The sequence below is a fragment of the Periplaneta americana genome, chromosome 3 (assembly GCF_040183065.1).
Source record: "Periplaneta americana isolate PAMFEO1 chromosome 3, P.americana_PAMFEO1_priV1, whole genome shotgun sequence".
NCBI lineage: Eukaryota > Metazoa > Arthropoda > Insecta > Blattodea > Blattidae > Periplaneta > Periplaneta americana.
Genome location: NC_091119.1, coordinates 183,440,555 through 183,454,777, shown reverse-complemented (window position 1 = coordinate 183,454,777; position 14,223 = coordinate 183,440,555). Strand labels below are relative to the sequence as shown.

General features: G+C 36.0%; 1 protein-coding gene across 1 annotated transcript in view; it reads left to right on the top strand.

The window, feature by feature from the left end:
- The window catches only part of TBPH (TAR DNA-binding protein-43 homolog), a 63,598-nt gene that overhangs the window by 13,721 nt on the left and 35,654 nt on the right, over nucleotides 1-14,223 (top strand). The gene's annotated exons all lie outside the window — the stretch shown is intronic.

Sequence of the window (14,223 nt, the reverse complement as noted above, 5' to 3'; positions counted from 1 at the left end):
ACCCTTAATGCTGGTTTACTGTGTGGGCCTTCATGGTGTGTGTTAGGGATAATTTTACTTAGTTTAATAATTAGTGAAAGAAACATAGATATAGTGATCTTACAAGTTTGTTAAGTAATGTAAAAAATGAGGATGTAAATGTTCATGGTTTGGGTGTCTTTATCATTATTGAAGACTTTTTGGTTCTTCACTTGGTAATTTTTCTGATAATTAGGGTCAAAGAAATTCATTCACCTTATAATTTGGCAGTTCCTGACTGAGTATATATTGTATGGAAACACACTATAAATATATTCAGTAGCTTGCCTTAATGGTGATTGTAACTATTGTATTGTTAAGATTTTCTTATGTATGATAGAAAGAGAAAATTCAGACTTCTTCAGAAGGTGTTCGACATTGAGAGGGATCAGAATAATTGCTCGTAGATTCCACTCGGTGATCCAGTTGGCAGTCGACTGTCCATATGGTGTATGTGGTATTGGCAGGCAAGCTAATACATGCTGACAGTGCAAGCTTCCCATGCAACACAGCAGCAGCCAATTCTATAACATTATTAAATATAGACATTTTAAAGATTCCCCAACTAAGCAAGTAGATGCTGGAAGGTCGACCCTCTTGTTCCAGAAATTTGTTTACATCTGCTGACGAAAATAAACATTCCTTACTGTAGTTCCATGTAAGAAATGATTGGATCTGCATCCCCATCTTGTGCATTATTTAGAAGCCACTTACAAAATCTTGGTAGTGTAATTTTTCCATTTGAAAGCCAATTTGTCTTATCTCTTTGCTGCTGGTAGCTTTTTTTTTTATCTGTAACACCATCTTCTGCAATTTATTCATGAAGTTGTGTAGTATGGGAACTTGTGGAACCCTAATACTGATAAACTGAATCATCTCTGAACTTCATTTGCTGACTCCAGTAATACATACTCGGATCAAAAAGTTTCCAGAATAAATTTTTTTTACCAAAATTAATGTTATGTGGTATATTTCTGTTTCTGGTGTTGGCATCATTAATGATGTCACTTCCCCAGAAGTTTCATGATCACAGTCCTTGTTGTATGGGAACTGGCTGTTTGTGTGATATTCGTCTTATTTCAGAATATGGGATACAGAGCAATGTGGAAATATAAAATTTTGTGTTTTTTTGTACGTATCTCCTTCAGAGACATTAAGAATGCTTGAAGAAGCTTATGGTGAAGCAGCAGTGAAAGAAACGCAGGTCTGAAGGTCGACCGGAGGAGCGCTGGTCGTCTTTGATACTCATACGGTCTTCATTCTGAAATGCAATATCACACAAACAACAGCTGGTTGCCACACAACAACAACGACTATGATCATGAAACTTCTATGGAAGTGACGTCATGAATGATGCTAACACCAGAAACAAAGTTATGCAATATAACATTATTCATTGTCTGCCAAGTTAGCTCTGTGGTAGTGTGTCTGCCTCCAGACTAGCTGGCCTGGGTTTGATCCCGGGTGGGGTCAGAAATTTTTATGTAAAATTTCTGCCTCGGAACTAGGAGAGGTGGCGGTGCACAACTTCTGATCAGTAGATTGTGCACCGATATGCCTGGGTTAAATCCCAAATCTCTCCGCAGTGCATATGAAGAGAAGGGATATGTCACTGTTGATAGTGATTCGTCTGTCGGATGGGGACGTTAAGCCTGGTGGCCCCCTTTGTGTTATTCGACAGTAGGCTACGTGCCGGCATCGGGTTTCCCCTTCTCCCTTCCTCACCTTTATCATCATCCTTACCCATTACATACACTGCACTTGTACATACACTCAACCTAGTACACAACATAATTCTTCATAGGTACACATCATGCATAATGTGGCCCACCAGAGTGGTGTGCAACTTGAAAATGGGTCACAGTCCTGTCATCTATCAGCAATATGTGGAACCCGAATCACGCAAGTGAAGTGGGTAGGCATTAGATATCAGATGGTTAAAATTAAACTGTGTTTAACGTGGCACAGCACGGACTGTAATGATCTTAAGAGTGTGAAACCTCATAGATATGCTAATTAAGCAATGCGCTCACGAATTATGGAAAAAAAAAATTAGTTCCAAGTCTTGCCACCAGGTGAAAATATAGCGCTGTAAGCAGTCAGAATGTGGTATGGGAGCAGGAAAAAGGTAGGAAAAATCAAGCACATAACAGTGGTTCTGGTATGTTTATTAGGAACTATGGTTACAAACATTTCAACATGGCCTCCCACCTCAGCAATATGTTGCATCCGTAACATGGCATGGCTGACAGTTGCCTGCAGCATATTTGCTGAAATCAGAGAGACATGTCGTATGCTAGCCTTTAGATCAGGCAGAGATCAGATATTCTAGACACATTCTTTCAAATATCCCCACAACCAGAAGTCACAAGGATTTAGGTCAGAGGATCTTGAAGGCCACGCTTCTGGAAATTGCATAGAGATAATGCTGTTCTTACTGAAAGTTTCTCTCAGCAAATCTTTCACCTGACGAGCGATATGTGTTGTTGCACCATCTTGCGTGAAAATAATGGTGTGGTCACAGTTGCTTTCTTGCAAAGCTGGAATCACGTGTTGCACAAGCAGGTCCGTATAACGTGCAGATGTCACTGTGCATCTAACAGACCCACAACGTGTTCAAATATTTGTTCTTTCCTCCTTTTTCCTGCGCCCATACCACGTTCTGACTGCTTACAGCGCCATATTTTCACCTGGTGGCAAAACTTGGAACTAATTATTCTTTTGATATAATTCGCGAGCACATTTCTTAATTAGCATATATGCGAGGTTTCACACTCCTACGATCATTATAGTCAGTGCTGTGCCATGCTGAACACTGCCAGTTATAACCACCTGGTACATACACACACATTATTCATTTCAGCAAAAAGAATATATTCCGGAAACTTTCTGATCCGAGTAATATATAGGAATTGTACATGATAACTTTTCATGGGATGTAGTACTTAAATTGAGCACAAAGAAAAGCTAGAAACAAATCTTGGCCTCCCAAAGCACGCAGTTGACTGAAAACCTCTGGCTTGTGAGCTTACAAGCTGACTTTTTCTTGACCCACTGTACTATGTGTTGATTAATCATGATCACCATCTCGATCATTCAGTAAATCGTTTACATCTGGAGGAAGATATATGCATAGATATTTGAATACTTTTCTTTTGAGTAGCAGTTGGAATAATATCTGCTTCCTTCATGTGGAGAGTGATATTTTTCTCAACTATACACATACATAACATTTTAGATTATGCCAATGAAAATATGTTGTAATGTACAATTTTTGAAATGTAATTTCGTGGTGTAAATTGAAATTATTCAAGTGGGATTAATGGTAAGGATGAGTTCATTTTTTTGTAGTTAATGACTTCAGAGTTTTAATAATTATAGCTATGGTTCCACTCTGGCGATCATCATCTAGCGTACAATGTTGGTGATCATCACCGAGCGAACGTCAGCTGAGCTGGTTTCTTTACAGTGAAAATCGTCGTCTTTCCTGTCAAAAGTATTAGGGCCTATGTCATCAGAAAATTAGATAGCACTAAGTTTGGAGGCAATAATTCTGCTGAATTGGAGGTTGGAGACAAGTTTAAGACTTATTTTTCTACTGAAGGAGGAAGAGCTAAATGGTATCAGTGAGATACATTGTTCTATTTATGCCACTTTAAACAGAGATGTACCATATATTTAAATTATTTTCTGAGCAAGCTAATCCATGTCAAAATTAATTAAATAGTTTGTTTTAAATTATGGTGGTTACAATATTCAAGCTTTTGTCCAAGCTGTTCAACTTAAAACTAATTCTGAAACATACTTCATTAAGATTTTTAAATGATCTCAAGTAATTGGTTACATTAATTGTCGTTATTGAAGTTTGGAATTTCGGGGAAGATAGCCTGTTCCTTTGATACTGTATATACATTCCTGCTCTAACAACACTAAATTCAGTTTTTTTTATAAACACTGTCTTTAAAAATAGGTAATACATTAATTGTTCTTTCTCTAATGTGTTGGAATATATGTAGAATTAACCTGTGTTGAAATACAGATACTTTTACCAATCTTACCTACAATTTCACCAACTTCCTTCCATAACATATTTTCCTTTTTATGGGTATCTCTGTATTTTTTTGAATTCACACCGTACAGGGCAGGATGGTTGGAAACATGGTTAATTAAAATTTCATCGTTTATTTGTAAGAAATTGTTAAATACACGATGTTTTGCAGCCATATTTGTGATATTGCCACTTTTTTTTTTTTTTGTAAATGAACGATAATCATCGCTGTCAATTTGAAGCCAAGTCAATCCAGAGCAATGAACGGCAGTGCAGATTGCTGCAGCCCACACAGAATGTTGTAAAGAAACTAGCTCCATTTATTTACATGTAAAGCTAATCAAGCGATGTTCGCTCGGCGATGATTGCTGTAGCAGAACCATAGCTTAACTTCCACATACATTATAATTAGAGCCTGGAACTTTAGGTGCTAAAAGTTAATAATGTTATTCATTATAGTTTATAAATATAAAAGACATGCCCCCACTTCTTTGAGATGTCATTCAGTATTTTCCTTTTCGTACCATTGAAGGTCTTTAATGCTCTTAACTGTCACTTACAAACTAGCGCACAATTTAAAAGATACATTGCCATGCCCCTACTTCTTTGAGATGTCTTTCTCTTCATTTAGTATTTTCCTTTTTGTACCATTAAAGATCTTTAATCCTCTTAACCACCACTTACAAATTAAGTCACGGTTTACAAGATCCATTGTTCAGTTCTTGTGACTCTGTTATCTATTATTACATATCGGATTCTTGTGAACTAGGCTTAAAAACCCTCCTCACAGACACCACATCTATTCATCTACATTCTTTGTCATTCTTAACTTTTAGCACCTAAAGTTCGGGACTCGAATTATAATTTAGACAGACATTTTTAAGTAATGTGTGCATCGATGTGGCATGTGAATGTTACATGATTCTTTCTTTTGTTTAATACACACAACCTTTACTTTATTGCAATTTTCATACCTTAGGTGACAAATTTTTAATAAAATTGTATTATTTTGTATAACATATTTCAGAAACATGATATGGTATACAGAATTTGATTGCTCAGAATGTTACAAAATTCCTACATTATCATTTTGTAAAACTTTAGTGAAGAATATAGATTTTTTTAAAAAGAAGTTTTGTTAATTTTTTTTACTTTGTTATGCAAACGAAAAGGAAATGTGTTATAGTGCTGTAAAATTGGGCTTAAAGATTGTCACAGAAATCTACAATTTCAATGTTACTAAAAAAAATGGTTTGTGGTCCTTGTCATGTTGTCTGCATACAGAAGTTTGTCCTAAATTACAGGATGGATTTAATTCATATTCGTATTGTGTATTAAATGGTTACCAAAAAAAAAAAAAAAGGTAATTGGTCAAATGTCTCATGAGAAGAAATTGTCATATAACGGAATTGTGTTTGGATTTTTTTTTTGTGAAACTACATTAAAAATTAGGGGACATACGTCCCATGTTTCCAATAGGGCTTGGTTCTCTCGAAAGAAAATAAATATGGGCCCCTCTCCGAATTTTTAGCATGTCCAAAGCAGCATTTCCTTCAATTCAGACCTTAATTTTTTTTGGCTGTAGTTCATAAAACATGGAAGTTTCGCTAATATTGTTTAGACTTGGAGAAAAATGTTCATTTAAAAATCATATCACTGCTATACATAGTCTCTCATTGTACACAGGTCTCCAGCTCTGCACTCATTGCTACGTGAAATAAAATTTATTCTACAATACCTGTACTCGTTTATTAACTACACAGTGTTCCAGAGATACGTACCGGTTTTTATTCTTTGGCTGCTGGGCAGGACACTGCTTGAGTGACCATCGGCATCTGGGCCCTTGATTGCCGCGAAATTGTCCACAATGATTTGCTGACAACAGTGTACTGCCTACTTACAGACCTGTTACTAAATCTACTGTACGTATTACTCTGTGAAAAGATTTATTAAATCTACATACTTAGACTTTAACAAACAAAATTTGATAACACAATCTCAAGGGAAAAAAATGGAACTTTCTGCATCATAACCCACAGTTAATTCCCGATTTACAACGAAAATCGTCTGTAGCAGCATTTAGATTGGCAAAAGGCCATGATTGTTTGGCCAAACACCTGCATAGAATTGGAATATATCAGTCCCCATTGCCCATTGTGCAACTCAAACCAAGAAATGGATTCGGAACACCTCAAAATCTGTGCTTCAGTGGCTGACCATGATAATATCTTTGAAAAATTTTGGAGTGCAAGAGGTCAAATGACTATTGTCAAACGCCTGGCATTAGAAAACAACAACAACATGTTGTCAAATTGCAATAAATAAAATATAACTATTGTAATAAGTTTCAATGTCTGCGTTTCTTCTGTGTTCAAGTTTTTTGATATTCCGTATTTTTAATCTTGATTTAAGCACCAGATTGCTAGAAAATAACAAGATATGCTTTTATATGCACTAAAAGCTGAAATATGCATTAACTCCTTAAATATGCATATATATACACTATAAAATCTTTACTTTTGGTTGTAAATAATTTGAAATGCAGTTATGTAATGGTAACATATGATTTGTAACTAAGGAATAAAACATGCAAATATGCTAAAATCCACCCCTTACTGCCCACCCCCCTTCCGAAGTAATAATACCTGCTGTGGTGTATCACTACAGCTGTAAAAACAGCCAGCACCCAGGGCCTGGTGCAGCTATAGCAGAAGGTGGACAGTAGTGTACATAACAGAGTACATTTAAAACTCTTATATTTTATTTTTTGGGATAACTAAGCCTTATTGGAGAAAAGTCAAAACACAGCCTTACTCTCGAAGTAGTTGCCAATAAATTACAGACAAACCTGTTATATTGTGACAACCTTTTCTGGTCATACAATTTTCTTTGTGTTTTTTTCTTAATGAGAGAGTGAGAAATGAAACAGTGTGCTATAGTCTGCGTGTTTCCAAAAAGGTTTGTTTAAAATATTTGTGAACACCTTTCTTTGACTGGAATTCATCTGCTTCTGGGTCGCCCTTGCAAGCTATGGAGAATGATCTGGATCTTCAGTAAGGAAGCTTCTTTCTCTCTTTGAGAGTCGACAGCATTATGTGCACTTGAAGGCATGGTAGAAAATCTTGACGGCAAAAGCAGCATTTTACAGGTGTAAATATTTTATGATAGGCTTACTCTCATGAAAGCTGCTTGAGTCGTACAGTTTTCCACTCTGTCATACACAATATAGTTACTTTCACTGATAATGTTCAATTAAATTCAGAATTTATTTGCAACATGAAAAACATGGCATTTCAATAAGCATTTTCATATATCCAAACACATACAGTATTCCTTAATACTGAATGTTTTATATAAATCAAAATGGGTAAAGGGCAAACAGTCAGGTACCCGCCATTAGACAAAAAAAAATATATATATTTCCACTAGCACACAAGTATTACAAATTTGTAAGTATTTCCATTGGAAAAATGTAGTATGGTAAATCTGGATTCTAATCTTAATTTAATTTACAAAACTTCCCTCATTAGAGGACTGCCACATGGACAAATTGATATAAACAGCTTGAAACTTTGTAATAAAATAACAAAAGTGTAATATAAAAATACAGCAGTTATAGCTCTAATATATAAAATAATCAAAAAGTAATCGAAATGAAAGAGTATAATTTCGGGAAAACATGGAGAGTTACACCCGAAAGCTAGATTTTCGAGTACCGGCATGATTTGTTTTTACACAAAAATATTAAAATGTGTAATTATTGCCAAAGAAATTACTTCTCAATATGGAAATAGACCTCTTAAGTGCAGCAATCATAATATTTAAGAGGTATGTAGTTCTTGTGAAGTCAAAAAATGTACTAAAAATTTTAGTATAGTTCCTTGTTTCCCAAAACATTAAGCCAACAATATTTATACTGTTTAGCTTGTTTGGTTTTGTAATATGTGACAATAGTCCATATAGGCCAGTTTCTGTCTCGATGCTTTTCAAATTCTTGCGGGCTGAAGCAAGGACATGCACTATCATTTTTACTTTTTACCTTTGCTCATGAATATGCCATTAGAAAAGTCCAGGAAAACAGAGAGGGTTTGGAATTGAACGAGTTACATCAGCTGCTTGTCTATGCGGATGACTTGAGTATCTTAGAAGAAAATTCACAAACAATTAGGGAAAACACGGGAATTGTACTTGAAGCAAGTAAGGAGCTAGGTTTGGAAGTAAACCCCAAAAAAACAAAGTGTATGATTATGTCTCGTGACTAGAAGATAGTGCGAAATGGAAATATGAAGGTTGGAAATGTATCTTTTGAAAAGATGGAAAAATTCCAAGTACTTTGGAGCAAGAATAACAAATCTAAATGACACTCGAGAGGAAATTAAACACAGAATAAATATGGGAAATACCTGTTATTCTTCGGTTGAGAAGCTGTTATCATTCATTCTGTTCTTGTAAAAGCTGAAAGAATTTATAAAACAGTTATATTACCAATTCTGTATGGTTGTGAAACTTAGACTCTTACTTTGAGAGAGGAACAGAGGTTGAGGATGTTTGAAAATAAGGTGCTTGGAAAAATATTTGGGACTAAGAGGGATGAAGTTACAGGAGAATGAGGAAGTTAGACAACGCATAACTGCATGTATTGTATTCTTTACCTGACATAATTTATAGGAACATTAAATCCAGACGTTTGAGATGAACAGTGCATGTAGCATATATGGGCGAATCTCGAAATGCATATAGAGTGTTGAAAGACCTGAGGAGAAAAGATCTTTGTGGGAAGATAATATTAAAATGGATTTGAGGAAAGTGGAATATGATGGTAGGGACTGGATCAATCTTGCTCAGGATAGGGACTGATGGGCTAATGTAAGGATGGCAATGAACCTCTGGGCTCCTTAAAAAGCCATTTGTAAGCAAGTAATATGTGACAGTAGGCTCATTTATGCTCTTCTCAGAGTCCATCTCGTTTGGCTGTCCTTCTTGAGACTCAGAGCGGACAATAGGATCCAATATTAATCCATATTTGCATTGCTGTGATAGTGAAATTTAAGTTAAGGGCTGACACAGCTGGTGCTTTTCTTCACTTTGTCATTCTTTTATGAATTGTGTCTTTGTATTTTATCCCTATTTTTTGGGAAGGGGATGGGCATGTACCTACCTGAAGACAAATAGTATATTTTAAGCATTTTTTCCTTACTTGTCCTTACCTTCTGTTATTGTTGCCCCTAGTGAACATGTATTGGCTTTCAATAGTTCACTTGAAAGGTATATATTTTTCAAGTTGCTCGAACACCATTTATACAAAACATATACAGGGCTCCCACAAAAGATCTTTCCAGTTTCAAACACATGTAATTTATGTTTAATGAAACTCAGATATGTAAAACTGGTACTAATAGAAAGAGAGACTTGGAAAGTTTTGGTACTTTACCTCAAAGATGTTTAATTCGAGCCCTCGTGGTAAAAACGGCACACATCAAGCCTGTAGTAGAATTCCTCCCAGCTATATTGAAACATATCACAATCTATTGCGATGGCTCCTGCATTGTGCGCTTGTAGATCAAGGTTGGTCTATGGTAAAGTTGGCACTAAGATCCTATTTTTAACATATGCCCACATGAAAAAAAATCAAGGGATGTCAGGTCTGGAGAACGTGAAGGCCAGTGGTCGTTGCGACCAGTCCAATCCATCTAGTAGTCGGTTATTCAGCTCTTCTCTAACACAGTCGACTTCAATATTTACAGCTCTCTGCTGGCTCTGATGGTAGATTTTTGCGGACTAAGTGAGAAACTTCCACGAAACTGTTTTCTCTCTTACTGGTGGGTGTCCGGTTGATTTCCTCGTACAAATGCATCCCTTTGCCTTAAAATCAGAGTATCACTTGTAATTTCTAAGCTACCGTGTGATTCTGCACCAAATCTTGTTCGGAAATGTTATTGGATACTAGTAAATAACTGAATGATTGACATGAAAATCAAGGCTAAAAAAACCTTCTCTGTCTTCTATAGCAGCCATTTCGTCTCAACAATGAAGAAATATTATTACGCAACAGTTTGACCACATGTGATGTACTAAAGCAAAACTTTGTGAGTTTCTCTTGCTATCGGTATGAATTTTAAGTATCAGAGTTTCATTAACAGTAAGTTAATGTGTTCGAAGTCGGAAAGGTCATTTGTGGGAATCTTGTATAATAAACATCAGAATATACCTATTTTAAGTTTACAAGTGAAATGAGTTACAGAAAAACCCTGCAATTGGCAGGAGCTTTGATAATGGTAGCCGTGTTAACTTGCTCAGGAATGACACTAGATGAAATGGCTTGGAAGGTGGCATGGAAGTAGTATAAATATATAGAAAATAATGTGTACTGTGTATAATACATTTCTTCCCTCTTCACTTGGTTTCTTTACCAGATCACTGGAGGTTGATTTCTGGATGGTCCTATATGTTCAATTCACATTGCACTGTTTGTTTTTTCTTTTACAAGATGGTAATGCATAAGTTTTGTATTAAAGCGATCATATTCTGTATATCATAATATTACCTGGAACTGAAATTTAAGAAATATAGTCTAAACAGAATTTAATAATGTTTTATGTTATGTCATCACACAAAGTTTGAGAAATAGTATTCATGAATATCCGTCCAATGGAACTGAAGTAGATTAAACATACAAAAATGCTGTTTATGGACTCTTTGATACATGTGTAGATGTTGGCATGGGTAAGTGCTCTCTCTGATTTGTGGACACTATACAAAATCAATACATAGTGCAGAGATTAATGTTAGAAGAGTGTGAGGGATTTGTAAAGAAAAATTTATGCGTATATCAGCTGAATCACATATAGAAGCTTTTCTTTCATTATTGGTTCTTTTTATGCTTATTTGGTAGTTTTGTGTGTGTGTGTGTGTGTTTTTTTTATATAAAGAGAATGTGTTCGATATAATTTTCAGTTCATTGTTCTATAGTCTTTTCTGTTCAATTTTTGTTCATAATACAAGGTTTGGCAGAAACAGTTACCCATTTAGAACTTCATTGAAAGTGAGCTTCGTCAGTCATGGTAACATTGTCAAGGAAATCTGAATGTTTGTTAATCATCTCCAAAAGTTGAATACAGCAATTTTGAGAACCATCTAAATCTCGTGGCAATAATTTCTGCTACAATTTTATTACATTTTAAATGGGTGGAAGTTCAAGTCTTGGTGCATTGGACTGTTTTTGCCTATATTAAAATTAATATTGTAAATAATAGTACATTATGCAATGAGCCTATAATGGTAGTAATTAATACGTGAGTACGTTTGTTTATGAAACGAGCGCAAGCGAGTTTCATAATTTTCATACGAGCGTCTTAATTACCATTATAGGCAAGTTTCATACGACTTTTTATGCTCGACCATATTTCTAACTTGAAATTATTCATAACTATTCATGTTATAGTTATCTAAGTGAGGAGTGGAACTGACCTTCTAAATTGTGAGATGTGCGCAGACGCGAAAGTATTGATTTTTTTTCTGAGGAACGAATGTCATTGACCTTGATATAATCTAGAGAATAACATGACCATTAGTCTTGATGTAACCAGGAAATTGATTTAGAATTGAAAAACGAGATGACAAATTGAATTTATTTGAATATTATTTACAATTAACGCTAATTATTATAGTAACAGAACATAACCTTCTGCGACAGTATTGGATTTCCAGCCTCCGTGATGTTTCACTAGTTGTCTTTCAATTGCATATCCGAGAATAATCGATACTTGCGGTTTTATAATGCTACAATGATGATTTCTCATTGGCTGAACAACTGAACTATAATGAATAGGTGTACTTTAATGAGGTGCATTAAAGGGTTACTACCAGGTGTATAATTACTACATTTCGGCGTGGTCGAGCATAAAATATTTTTAATTACACTGAACAGTGGAACAAATTTGAGTGTGCTAGGGCCAGGTGTTGAGAACGACAGTTTTTAAAATTAACAATTGTTTCTGCCAGGCCCGGTATGATGTTTTATAAGTTTAATGCAGGGTTTTCCGAAAATAGTGGTATTTTTTAAATTGTTGATTTTGAAACAAAAAAGAAGTTACAACAAAGCCAGTTATTTAATTTTATACCAGAAAAAAAAAATCCTTCTCTCCCCCCTTCTGTTGTACTTCAATAAGAACTTTCTGTATAATCATACATACATAAAATCTTTAGCCTCCCTCTTGCAGTTAGACATGCTGCAAAGTATCTCCAGTAACACTTTCAATCACACATGCCATTTGCTGAAGTTTTTGCAGTGTGTTTACTTTCTAACTATGCTTGTTTAAGGTTACCTTATTTAAAAAATGAAACAAGTCCAGAATACTTTATACTAGGGTTGGATAAAAAGTAATGGCAACAGTTCGATATTTCTGACATGGCTTTATTCACAGGGGTACAACATTTACGTACCTTCTATATAGTCGCCCCCCTTATTTATTAACTTTTGCCAAATGTTTGGAAGGCATCGTACACCATCAGCACGTCCATCTTTGTTAATGTTCCGTATTGACCGCCCTAAAGCATGGATAAGTTCATCTCTGGTATTGTACTGGGTCCCTCGCAGTGGTTCTTTCACTTTGGTGAAAAGATCGTAATCGCATGGATCATATCGGGTGAGTACGGTGAATGTTCCAGTAGTCCGCGTTTTCCATCTGCCTTGGAGGTACAGCGTGGTGCAGTATTACCCCATCAATGTCATACTCCACAATGAACATCTCCTTCACAGCACTTTGTGTAGGGCGCACTTTCTTTGGACGAGGACAACCGGGATGCTTCCATTCATTTGATTGGCGTTTCAAGTTTGGTTCATACGAGCGAGTCCAGGTTTCGTCCATAGCGACGATTCGTCCAAGAAAGTCGTCACCTTCCCTTTGGTACCGGTGCAACAAGGCCTTCCCGGAACTCTTTAACCCATCGTGCAACTGTGCAATATGGCAACGCTACATCGCCACATGCTTCATGCAGTCCCTGAAAACATTCTTGTGCACTATGACCTCGTGCCATTTCAATTTTGATCCAGGAACGTTGCTCTAGTTTTGTAAGGATGGTCTTAGGGCGCTCACACTATCCCTATGAAAGTGAACGTTCTACACACTGCAGTAGATTGATGGAGTACTGTCGCCGCTGGCTGCACTAACTCATCTAACAGTCCTTGTTCATGTCCACACAGCTGGCAGCTCTCGAACGTAACATTGTCACGTGACAGCAGTGTTGCCATTACTTTTTATCCAACCTATGTATTTAAAATGTGCGATAGGGCAATAGGGCAATTAACTTCCTTGCATTTGTGTGGCTCGTCGAAGTGCTGTGCAATTTAAAAATGGATCACAGTCCTGCCATCTTTCTGCAATATGCAAAACCTGAATTACGCAAGTAAAGTGGGTAGTCATTGGATACACACGCACTTCCTTGCATTTGATGGTGTAGTAAATATAAAATAAACTAAAACTTTAAAACAGAGTACTTCCTGGAAAAAAGGCTTAATATACATGTTGTTATAAGTAAATAAATAAAAACCCACGTTATTGATGTTCCTGCTCCATTTTTATCACCCTGGGTCTGCACATAGAGTACTTTCTTCAATCATGAATTTGCTATTATCTCATTATTTGCTATTATTTTGGGGTGAAGCTTTACACGTTATAAGTGGGGAAAAAAATATGTCTCTCAAGCATCACACATGCTCCAGCAGTGCCAGTGTATAGTTTATTCCTTTCAACGGTCCATAACAAGTTTATATTTGAGAAAAGATGCTCTATGGAGGCATTGGTCCTGGAAAGAGTAAAGATTAATTCTGCCACAGACAGATGTGCAGAAACATAATTCGTTTGTCTCAGACATAACAATGAAATGCATCAAGCTGAATCATGAAATTAAATCCAATGTTTAAGTTCTTTATTTTGAACTGTTTTGAACTGCCATACCCATAAATTCAAGAGTATAAAATCATGTGAAAAGAAAAGGAAACTCATTTTCTTTTTTACTTGTTTGCTGGTAACCCAGACATTTATGCGTCCTAAGAATTATTTTGGGATGCTGGGATGCAGATTTCAATTCCAGTGTGATCCCGGAAGATCTGGAACAGATGACAGCCTTTACTTGTTAAATTAGGAGAGTGAGGAGGC